The sequence below is a fragment of the Scatophagus argus genome, chromosome 20, assembly GCF_020382885.2.
Source record: "Scatophagus argus isolate fScaArg1 chromosome 20, fScaArg1.pri, whole genome shotgun sequence".
Lineage (NCBI taxonomy): Eukaryota > Metazoa > Chordata > Actinopteri > Scatophagidae > Scatophagus > Scatophagus argus.
This window is the reverse complement of record NC_058512.1, coordinates 7,933,511-7,946,771: the sequence shown is the minus strand read 5'-3', so window position 1 is coordinate 7,946,771 and position 13,261 is coordinate 7,933,511.

The window sequence follows — 13,261 nt, the reverse complement described above, 5'->3', positions numbered from 1 at the left end:
AATTTCCTCCTCAGTTAGCTGATTTAATGCTTCGGAGAAAATAGAAACAACATCTTCAACAACGTCAATATCTCATCACCTGAGTCAGCCACTGGGACTGATCATAAATGCACACATTCTTTACTTTTAAACACACAGCATTAATAATATCACAAACCCCTTGGCAAGTCAGGCACATGAATCATTTCCTGGGAGTACTGTTGAAGAAAAAGTAAAAGCCTATGCTTGTGCCAGGAAACCGATTAACATTTTTGTAGTAGGTCGGATGTGACGCTGATATCTTGCAGTTCCAATTCTACAACCCCAGGGTACGGTAACGAGATTTCAAGCCTGGAGAACTCAAGAGAAGATGAATATTGACATGCATCTTATATGTACCCATTCCTTATGTCCTGATCACCACATGCAAAGCAAATCTGGAGCTCTCATGACTACAGAGCAGAAAGGAGACAGGACACACCTAGACAAATGAACATGTCTGGTTAATTTCCATCCAGCTATAATGTGAGGAAACATCGGTCACCTCTGATTCTGTTTACTACAGTACCATTTGACCCAGCTTTGTTTACCACTGTACAATCATTGTGCAGCCAGTGTTGGGGCACCTCTTAACCTTGCCAGATAAGGTCAAACTACTCATCTTTCCTCTGCTGCCATGTGGCTCTGGATTATCTTAAGGCCATGGCTTGACACATACAGGGAGGCTGGGACAGAATCAAGGGAAGGATTTGAGTGGTCTGGAGGCTGTAAGACATGGAATTACTGTCACCGTCCAGTAATGTTTTCAACTTGAGTAATTTCATCTGCTGATTTAATTTTAAAAATTTAACAGCAGTGGAAAGTGATGAGTTGTAAATTTGAACACAGATTTTGTCCTGTTATTGTGGTTTGCAAATGGCCTGTAAAACAGTTTGTGGAAAATAACTGTCCTTAAATGCAGCTCAAAGCGTTGATTCCGGCTTAACATGAAGTCATTTCAGAAACTCAGATCAGGTGATCATCAGCCGGCTTCCTTGAAATGTTTGAACACTGAAAGTACAACATGTACCATTTCAGCTTTGGCTAACATAACTTCCTTTTAATCTGATTCACTTATATTTATGATGCATCACTGGTGTGTATATTTATCACAACTTGGGCCCTAGTTTTCAAATTTAGCCATCATTTTTATCAGTAATGATACTGCATTCATATTCATATTCACTGTCCTTTTAGCTTTGTTTTGGTCTCCACCAACTCCTGGGAAAAATACTTGTGTCTTCAGCTGCTAAATGATCCACTGTGTTTGGTGAATTTGATACTGGGCAGGCAGTGTCCTTTGGGTCTTTAAGAGAATTTTTCATTGAAAACAGCTGCGAATTGTGGAACTAAAACAATAAGATGTCAGAGATGCTAAAAGATTCGGGGAAACTGCTGGGCAGGGTGATAGGTCACTGTTGGTATATCATACAAGTAACCCCTTTCACATTGCACATGGTCATTTAGTCTAGTAATATAAAAAATATGGATTAGAGCAACTAAACCGTCTAGCAAACCATGTAGTATTAATGTCTTGTGCATAAAAAGCACTGGACCAGAGTTTTATACTCAACTCAGTGTAAAATAGTTTTTTCATTTTCCACAGTAATTTTCTTGTTTGTTTCCTTATTTCCTTGTTTCAAAGTACATTACTGGAACACAAAATTGGTTTAAAAGGAATATCAAAGGCTCTTTTGAGACACCTTGACATCCAAAATCTCATCATGTTTAGAAAAGTGCAATTTCAGCTATTTTTTGTGTTAACAGTTCATTGTTCAAAGGCGGTACAGGAGATAGAGAGACATTAGTACTTCAGAGATCTTTATGTCCCACACAAACATAGCCTATATGTACTAATCAATACATGGTTTACACACGGATTAGGTGTACTGAACTGCATCTGCAGGTGTCGGCCACAGCTGAATGATTTATCCATTTTCCATTTCTCTGTCACAGTCATTTGGTTATGCAACAATTTAACACTAACCCGTCAGTCTTTCAGCTTGTATTGCTTTCCATTTCTTGAAACCAGAAAACTGTGCATCCAGGTGGTATTTTTGTTCCTCCTTACATACAAATGAAAATAACAGCTTGAAAAAATAGCAAAACCTTTGGGCCTGGACTGAAAGCAAAAACAATTACTTGTTTTAAATGCAAAAGATACAAACAAAAATGCATGTAAGATACATATGACAAAGATGTCATCCACAAATACATGAAGCTCCTTTGCAGAGACAGAAGTACTTGGGCAGCAAACATCAGTCTCAACTTGCTTGCTTGAAATTTATCTTGCATTACTAAGAATGTGGTGACTGATGGCATTGGATGAGCGAAAGGGGTTTTCAGCAGTTTCCATCTTGGCAGTGAGTCATACATCTGCAAACTGGATCTCCCGTATGATTTATGTGTCAGACAAATCTGTGCAAGTTAATGCTGGAGTCAGGAAAAGAATGTATAATACAAGTACCACATTTAAGTTGCAGTTTTTAGCAATCATAATGATTATTATAATAATATAATAGCAACAGTAACAATAATTAAGATGTGGTTGTCAATTTATGATGTTTCGTAATAAATAGTTCCACATGTAAACAATTCTAAAAACACTAAAACTATTTAATGCAATTTTTAAGTTAAATCCCTTAGGTACACAAGATTGGATCTACGTTTTTTCTTCATAGTTTAAGGCATCAGTACTACTTCCTAACATTTCCTTGAAGAAATTGAAAAAGTCGTAATTGGCTCATACCAGTATGTGAGGCATGAGGATGGAAAACATACAGTAAGAGCTTGGCCACAGCTTAAAGCTGTATTAAATAGTTTCTGACTGTCAGAGTGCTGACTCCAAAACACACTCACAACAACCGTCCTTGAAATACTTTACCACCCTTTTAGGTTTCTATGGGGAGCATTTTTGCAATATTTCCATTTGGCAATTACATGTCTGGTAAGAGCCAAACAGACAAGGCAGGGCTTTAAGCTCTGGACGGTAACACCCAGTGGAAGCAGTTATGGATGTGTTGAGGCAGGTTACTGTGTCTGACGTGAATGACCAGTTTCCTTTCCCCTTCCTGTTAGCCTCATCACTCAGGGCAGGGTGTGGGTGGGGGCTTGGTTGAGGACTGTCACACAGGATCAGAGGCTGACACGTCAACAGCTGTTCTCTGTTGGCTTTTGGCCACATCCTGTGATTGCAGACCGCTAATTCTTTAATGGTGCCTTTATAGGCTGCCGGATAAAAATGGATTGAATACTTGATGTAAAAATAGACCATAAAAAAGGGGGTTGGCTGTAAAAGAGGAAGAGCAATATAAAGTATAAAGCAGAACACCAGAGGGCAAGTTTGAGATGGAGTTGGTGGGGATCACATACAATATAATATAATCCACATGTATACTTTATGCACTATTTATAGTGTGCCATTTAGTGCTGGGTTAATTCTGGTTCCATAATTAACAGGCATTTTTTTTGTTTAGAAGTTATTTTCACATATTCCCCCTTACGTGTAAATAAAATGTTGCATGGAGGCTAAACAGTATTCATAATGAGCAGTGGGATGGACACATCACAGAACACAGCAGAGTCAAAACAGAGTATAAAACAACACAAATGTTCTTTAAAGTTGTCAGTGCAGCAAGACTGCAAGTTGAGCCAAATACAAGCTGCAGTCATCCCATAACTGTAAGCCTCATCGAGCAACAGAAGCACTGCTCGGTGCTGTGTAGTACTCCTCAGAAACAGAAAGCGAGTCCTCCCTCACTAATCTCATCACTGCGCTGGTGGGATCGTCGTTATAGATGGAAAAGCAATGCTGATATTGCTTTAGAATCTGGAGGGACAGCAAATTTAAGCATGATCAGTCTGTTGAGGAATGTCTAGCCAGATGATTGGTTTACCCCTACTTTACAGTTGTTTGTAAATTCCAGCAATCCTGGAATTTATTCACAAGAAAGTCAGAAATTGCAGCTTTCCAGCCTTGTTTATTTTTCATTCCCTTTGTGTATCCTTTGTTGATTTCTGCTCCGTCAGGCTGAAGTCTATGCTCTGTACACACGTTGGTTATATCACCAGAAGCGAACATGTGTGGATGGATGAGATCGTGAATCATTTTTGGAAAATACAGAGATGCAGTTTTGGTCTCTTAGCAGTTCTGCCTCTCTGAGGTTGTCCTCGTCTTTAATAAACATCTCTTCCTTGTTAAAATGGGACTTTAAAAAGTTTATTTTGTTGGTTGGACAATGACAGCATAACTGGCTTTGAATCTATTATAGTAACCACAGAAGCCTAGTAAAAGTCGTAGTGATGACAAATGACCTTCTCCACTGTGTGACTGCTTTCACTTCCTTTGGATCTATTCCTGTCTCAGATGCCGTGTCTCACATCCTTAACTGGTGGGTATGACAGACAACAGGTATAGAAGGTTTCGCAGCAGTTTCAGGTCCCCCATAGTCCTTTTGGTGAGCCTCTTAAAAGCAGCAGGACTGCCACTGATTCCTTGAAGTACAACTCAAAGTCTGGATTTTGTAAAAGCTTTTGCAACATGGCAGTGTCCATTCCAAAGACCATGTGAGGATTGGACAATAGGCCCAAAGCACTCTCGCTGTGAAGCACGGTGTAGAATTTGATATCAGTTGACATCTTCTGGACAATCAAACATCAGATTCACCTACAACTTCACAATATTTACGTTGATGTCACCAAAGTCTTCATGTCTGTGGAACCACGACTGTATTTCACGTTAGTGCTCCCTGATGTAGAATTTTATTTCTACAGTTACAACAGCTACAACAGACATCTTTCAGTGATGTCTGTTGTAACTGCACAGTGAAACCATTCTGCAAATGGCACAGTGCATGCTTGTTTGTCTGAAATGCCTCATTATGAGCCTGTGCATGTATCCACATAAATCATCTGTGACGGCTCCTTCACAATGCAGAACATGCAGTGGTTTCAACACATTTGCTGTCAGGGATATTTTCAGCAACACAGAATATTTTTATCTTGTTTATGCATGCAAGTCCATTCTTGCACTGCACTTGCACCTGTACACTTGATGATGACACTTGCAATATTGTTTATGAAAGAATTATTTTTAATAATCATCTGTCTGTGTGTCATTGAATGAAACAATCTAAATGGCTGCCTCACAAAAGCAGCTCTGTAGTGCACGCTCTCTTTCACTGCAAATGTCAAGGAAAGACCCCACTGCAGATTCACTTAATCATGCTACACCTAGCAGGAGCACATGTCCTCCCCTCGCCCACAAATGTGTTACCTAATACCACAGCAGTTAATGCCAGCTTGTATTGCCAGGTTTTGAATGTGGGACCTAAATTTACCAACACTGGGCAGACAGAAATAAACACTTGAGCAAAGGTTCATCGGGCTTAAGATGAGGTGATGCAGATAAGAGGAATTAATCATTTTTTCCTTTCATACAAACAGAGTGAGTGAACTCTATACTGTAGAGCAGTCATTTACTTGAATTCTGCGATACATTGGCTATGAGTACAGTTGAAGTACGTACAACTCAGTCAAAGGTATGTATCCTCCTACTTTTAAAGTCTTAATACTATCATCATGCTTGTGAAGTATGTATTTCAAAATACAAAAAATGTATGTATCGACGTGCACGTCACGTCTGATACAACTCATCAACTATGAAAGCTTCACTATAAATTCTGATGCAGTAAAGGCCTGTAGAGCTGCTCCTGGGGGTTGTTTTCTTGTCATCACAATGGAATTGCCAAGTAAAGCACTGTGTCTGGCTGAAAAAAAATGGTCCAAGCTAAAACTTGTCCTTTTTACAGGACAGTTGTTGTGTGGAATAAACAAACAAGATGTACTATGTTAATTGGGGAGGTTTGCATGAAATGGTAGGCAGCATTTTTCTTTTTCTTTTGTCACCCTTGGACAGGTTAGCTGTTTCCCTCCACTTCCAGTCTTAATGCTAAGCTAAATGCACTGACTTCACATTTACTGTACAGACAGATAGATAGATAGATACTTTATTGATCCTGAGGGAAATTCAAGACCTGAGAGCGGTATCAAGCTTCCCATTTAACTCTTCTCCTCTTACTTCCTGACAAAATCAGCCGGAACTAGCAAATGTTTCTGCTTGATGAATGACGTAAAGCTGGGGTTGAAAGTATCCAAGTGAAAAAAATTCCCTCCTGCGTCCTTCAGGACTCCTCCCAAAGCTACTTTGAAACACATGAACGCACACTGCCTGTCTGCACTGACAGCCTGTACTTCTGGCTGGGAGATATGTGTCAGCTTTGAGTTTACTACATTCTGCAAACTCTATTAGCATTTTTTGGTCTAATAAAACCAAAAATAAACGACTACTACAACTGCGTTACAAGCAAAATAACCTTGAAAAAGAACCAAAGTATCTCAGTCTGAAAAGGATTCATGGGCTGGCTGTTAGGATAAAATGTCAGAGGTAATTTTGGTGGTTGGTTTAAGTTATGCGAACAGGTTTTATTCCAAGTTACACCCTAACATTTCAAGACATTGTTGGTGTTCAGTATTTTTTTCTTCCTTCCATGAAGTAGTTGATTCACACACGAATCCCACCTCGTTGTAGTGGCGTCAACAGGGCATTAATAGCACAGGAGGGACCAATGATGCGCAATAAATGCTGCTAACCCACTCATCCTTCTCATTTCTCCTCTGTGACATATTATCAAAGGAACGCTGCACATGGATGCGCAATCACAAAGCCTTGTGTCACTAGAAGGACGTAGAACAAACTCATTAAAGTTCTTGATGGACTGTTAATCTCAGTAAAAATAATAAACTGTTGCTAGGCTCTTTCATGAATAGAGTGTCATGTCTCAGGTTGTCTAATTACAGGAAGGACTAAAGTTAATAAGAATAATTCTGATTCATGTTTTGAATTTAAAGTCCTCTTGCTACTTTTGCAGTCGAGCAGTGGAGGATCTGGGAGTTTGTCTCAGTGTAAGTAATGTAAGTAATAGACTGCACACACATGCAAACAGATGTTTGCATGAAATTACAAACCAAAAGGAGTAAAGATTATACTTATTATTTTTTTCCATAGTGATGTTGAGGTAGATAATTTTGTATCATTTCCCTTTTCTATTTTCTCTTTGTCTCACTCATGCACTCAGCTTTCCCTGGTCAGTGACTCACTCCTGCCATTCCTTTAGCCCCTGACTTTCCATTAGTCTCTTAGCAACCAGGGCTTGATCCCTCAGGACGCATCCAGGAAACTCCTCATCTTTTTTTCTGATGTTAAATTAGAAAACAGGAACCAGGGACTGGCAACATAATCCCTCATTTTACTCCCTACTGGCTTGACAACTGGCTGTGGTGTCAACATACTGTAACATAAGGCTGTAATAAAGCTCCTAAGTAGTCACAGAAAGTATTCACGTATAAGAAAAGCTGTGTGGTGACTTTATTTGTTGTTGGATCACAGAATTTATGTTTTGCTTTCAGTAATTGAAATGTAATGGGGGGGGGGGGGGTCAGTCAGTTTCCTTTTTATTCATAATTGTGGCATGCAGTGGATTGTGTCTGCTTTAGATCAAGGGATTTTTGGGAAATATTTGTGAAATGAGGGGTTGGGATATCAAGGAGTTCTTAGTGGCAGAAAACCACATGTCTAAGAAAGGTAACATCTGATATCTGAAACTGTTTTCAAATAAAACATCTTCTTCTAATATCCTTCATACAACAACAACAAAAAAAAAACACCCACACATCAGTTAAAGCTTTCAGTGGGTGCAGGCAAATTAATTTAAATTACACAACGTGTTACTCTGAATGTGGTTTTCCAGTTAAGGCTTTTAGGTATTTCTTTTTCCCCGCAAACTGCCAATAGCTTATAATAATATTGTAACAGGCAATGTTCCTCCTTCACGTCAGCATGGGAAAACAAACACGATCTGCTCAACTGTCTGAGACTAAAAATAACTAATGAAATTACTTGTGCCAGGAAGGCCACTTCACTCTACACTCCTTGCATTAGCTAAAAATTTCTAAATAGCCTTAACTGTATAGCATTCATCATCAGTTATTCCTGAAATATTAAATAATTTGATTTCTCTCTTTTACCTTAGTACATCTTTGTCACTGTTCCTTTTAAGTTAAATGTTTGAAGGGGTGTTGGGGTTTGTGCTAAATGATCCTGCAGTAAAAAAAAAAACTCAATTATATAATCAATTCTTTTTTATAAAAGTAGAGTTACTCCAAAACAAAAAGACAGAGTCCCTGATCCAGTTTTCTTTCAAAGTATCATCAGTAGCAGATACTAAGTTAGTGAACAGGAAAGAGCTAATAAATAACAGGTGCTAATACTGAGCAGTCAGCTGGCACACAAAGGTTTCCCGAAAACTCTACCGGTATATATTCTAAATATCAGTGAATCACTGGGATTTTTCCCTCTAGCTGAACTGGTGTTACTGCCACTTAGACCAACTCCCTCTGTTAAACAAAGCATGACTGGATGGGTGGTGTGGGTGAGTGGATGGGTATAACGTAAACAGACAATTCAAAAGAGCATTAAATCTGCTGGACGAATCTTAAGAACTAAATAAATGACAACAATATTTACTGACAAGAATGAGATGCGTTTTGTTTTCGAGTTTGGCTGAAGGCATCATGTTTCAATGATTGTATCAAGCTCATGCCCATAACTTTATCAGTTCAGTATGACGCATGCTTTACATCACAGGGTGACTAACTGGCTTAAGCATCTGTTTGAATAGAGCTTTGAGAATGAACGCCAAAAAATTACTGTCGGGGGACAGTGGTACAATGTTTCACTTTATGTTTCTTCTCTCTCTGCTTCTGTAAAAGCTTTAAGAGAGCGTGACCAAAGCCCATGACCACTGGGATGACGCCACTCCTAACTCTCTTCTCTCGCAGGAGGAATGAGACATTGGGAAGGCAAAACATATAGCACTTTATTTTTCTTGTTATGGGGAATAACTCAGCATGTCCACCCCCACAGGCGGACGGTCCTGAGGTAAAAAGATACAGTTTTCCCAGAAAAATGTCTAATTCTGGTGCTTTTTGTGGCTGGAATCTTAATTGTCTCGCCACATTTTCCAGGCCTGAAACATGAAAAGGTTGTCTGTTACCTTCAAAGGAAGGTCAAAAGCCTCATTGTGAGGGCTACCATGATACAGTTATCTGCTTTCATCGGTGTCGGTGTGTTTTCTTTGCAGGGACTCTCTTTCAGTCATATTCTTGGTCTACTTTTAGACAAGTGCTGGATGTTTGACAGGTCTGAGAAAAGAAAATACAGAGTTGTCAAGTTTAAGTCAATATTAAAGTTGTGTTCAGACAGAAAGTCTTTTGAAAAATGAATAAATGCTTATTAGTAAAATAACATAGATGCATGTTGACTCCCTGACTTGTGGAGGAAGGACAGGTGCAAGGAGGAGCTATAGACCAAGAGACATGGAGGAGTACTTCGTCAAATCTAAAAATACTGTTAACACATTCATTCATGAGTAAAACAATAACTGGAAGCCTGGTATAAAGCATCTAGGTCACCACAGAGCTCCATTCCCACTCAAGCCTCAGAAATGAGACTGAATCTGTCAGAAACTCATCCAGATTAGAGCTCACGTTTGGTTTAGCATAATCCTCAATGCTGGCACCATCAGCAAAGAGTTACTGGAAATCACAAATAAAAGTGCACATTCACGTGTGTGTTTGTGTGTGTGTGTGTGTGTGTGTGTGAGAGAGAGAGAGAGGGAGAGAAGGCATACACAGCTGGATTTGTAGCTCTCGACGTCACAGAAGGACTCATCCATTAAGGTTATTTGATATCTATTTTTAGGTGTGTATGAAAATAAAAAGATGAATGACATCACATTAATACTCACATATATGCAGATAGAAAATAGTGCAGCTCATTGTTATGTTATATTTAACCCTCCTGTTATGGTTAAATCACCAGCACAATGACTCCAAATGACAAATTCATGTCAATTGCACACTTAGAAAGGATTTGTTTTCACATGTTTCTGAAGCTGAAAGAATATTTATAGTTCGCTATATCAAAGAGAACATCCAGTTTGACATTTATGTTAACATTTCAGTTTTAGTAGGGTGAAAGGGTGGGACAGGAAATAGAGTACAGTAGTACTTACTTTTCATAGAAACCACTGGCTAAACAAGGACAAAATAAAGGAAAAGAACAGCTTATTCCCCTGCTCTCCAAGTCTGTCATACCTGTGGGTCAATTATGTAATTTCACACAATTAGAGCACAGGCTTGAGTAGTTCCATTTCTGAGGCACGCAAAGACAGAAAAAGGACTGACACAATCCCCACAAGGAAGGAGGGAAGGAAGGACAGAACAGATCATGAATACCTGGATGATAAAAGCACTAATTCCATAGATAGCATGTGCGTACACGTGTCTCTGGATTGGTTTTCAAAAGAAATAAATTTAGATCCACATGAACACATATAAACTCCAGCCTTGTTTATTCAGCTCTGTGATGTAATAGTTCTGTCTCTCTTGCATATCCTCCTTATATCTTGACTAAGGATCTGTTTTTATTTATGTATTTATTTAAATTTACACTGTACTCTTTGTACTGCTGCCTTAAAAACCATGACAAAAAAGACAGGTTAATGTAAGACTCACTCTTTCTATGCATGAACAAAATCTTTATCATGAATGCAAGAGTTATGCAAAGTCAATTCAGGTGCACAATTTCGGGTACCTTTACTGTGGGTATACAGAAACTGCTGTACAGTATTGAACCTGCTTTCTCTTGGAGCACTCAGAAACTTACTGCCTTAAGCAGTAAAGTAGTAGTATAGTAGTTGTAGTATATGAATATGCAGTATCAATAATGTGAGGAAACTCAGCTGTCGACATCAGAGACTCACTGTTTGATGTATTCTGTCCAAACCAGCAGGAGCACTGACTACTCCAAGGAATAAAGATTAATATATTCATTACTGCAGTCTAAAATCAGTACAAACCTACATATATGAATCACTCATTTTGGACTATTAATATCAAATGATATATGAATCAATCCAGTGTAGGTGTGTGTATGGTATATGTACAAGTACAAATAGTGATGAAAGTAGGGCAACACTATGACTAACAAGTGCTGCAGTGTTTTGTAACAGGCTGCAGAGTCCCATTCTAAATCTCAGTCACTTTTCATTCATGAGAGACAGACAGAGAGAGGGAGAGAGTAGAGCACCGCGGGGAGTGATAAGATTAGAGTGGAAACTTTCTGTCTCTCACATCACAAAGATGTGTGAACAGGATAGAGGACAACATAAAGGTAATACTCAGAAAGGAGAGCAAGAGGGAGAACATGCTCAAAATAGCTGTGGTTGGGTCATGAGACAAAATTTAAAGAGGAATGGAACAAAAGGCAAGCACAGACAAAAAGTTTATGTTTTTCTTTCACGGGCCAGAGATAGGACTGTAAAATGTCCTCCACCTACTTATAAGTTAAGATTAATTAAGAAATTCTTTTTAGTCTCCCTGAGGCTGCATTTATCTTCAGTTGCTTGTCATGCTACATTCAGGACAAAAGAGACTAAGCTGCACAAGAGGATCCTGAGCGCAGATTACACAAAGTATGATGAATATGGAAAATGAAAAAGGCTCTTCACAGAAGAACAGTGGCTTCAAAGAGATGCATGTACAGATCTCTGTAAATGTGGATGGACAGGCAAGTATGCTGAAGGGACAAACATTACGTAACAAGATAAAAAAGCCACAAAGGTGGGAGAGAAAGGAAAGGATGGAAGGTGACATGAGTAAACAACCTGAAACTGATGCTACAAAGAAGACTGTGATTACTATGGGCAGCACACAATGAAATAAACTTTCCTTTATTATAAAATGTCTAAATTAAATGAAAAAAGCAGCTATAGTTTAAACTGCAACTTAATACTTACTCTGGTACATTGATGTTCAGAAGCTTTAATAAAGTATAAAATAATACCAAAAAATTGTATTATGTATTAATAGCAAAATGTAATCATGCGTCGACATTAAAAGTACCCTCTACGTGGAATGTTAACATGTATAGGTACTCTTTTACTGTACTGGATTATATGAATAATACATTAACATGTTAGCAGCAATTTTAAGTGCTTTTCTGTAAATATTCCTGGATACTTGGCATAAATGAACATGTTTACTTATTTAAGAAAATCCTATTCTGCAAGTGATGATAGCTGTCAGCTGAAGGCAGCAAGTAAATTCCCTCCTCTGCAAGGTAGTGGAGTATAAATGTAAGGCATAAATGAAATACTCTAGTAAAGTAGGCCTACAAGTAGCTACATTTTATGCTTAATGACCCTGTATGTAATTCCTGCCACTAGGGGTCACTCAGTCAAATCAATGAACTTAAAGAAGATTAAATTTGACTGAAGATTGAAGTTTTCTTCATGCAATATTTAATCACGTTTGCAGACTTCCTTCCTCACTCTCTGACTCTGTTCTGGAAGTTATAGTGACAGGTGACTGAATGAAACACACCATTATCCTGAATAAATTACTGACATCTCTGAGTTTGCACATTGTGGGAAACATTTGGAACAATCTTAAAGTCTAACTGAAATGAAAATGTCTTTTTAACCCATTTAGATAACATCCACAGTCATTTTCAGTCAAAACTGACAAGAAATCTATTCTTCATATTCTTATATCAAAATCTAATCATGTTTTCTTCCAGTAAAACAAAATATTAAGTTAGCTTGTAAGGAACTTGAAAATGAAGTGACAGTCAATGTGCCATTTCACATTTCACAGTGGTCGCTGTTCAGCAAAGGTACTGACTCGCTGTGAAAGGCAGTCAACAGGCAAGCCATCAGTAAATGCTGGCAGTGAAGACTCTTGTGATGACACTTCACCACATATAACGTTTGGTGGTGATACCAGACAAAAACTCACACATGAACTCTTTTGTGGAAGAGCCAATGAGATGTCTCTTACTGTTGCATCACTGGTAGATTTTTAAGCCCCCAGGGTCCTTGAGATGCCCTGTCTCTATTATAACAGCCTGCTAATGAGGTTCCATTTATAGACTGTTCATTTATATGATGTCAGTGCTCAGGTCAAGCCAACACACACACATGTATCTCCATATCTGATTCTCAGAGGAGCACATTCCTAATGGATAAATGTAATTTACGAATACCTTGAGAAGTCTTGCTCGCCTTTATTAGTCCAGTAATTTATGTTAGGGGTTCCTCTTGACCCATATGCATACTGTTAC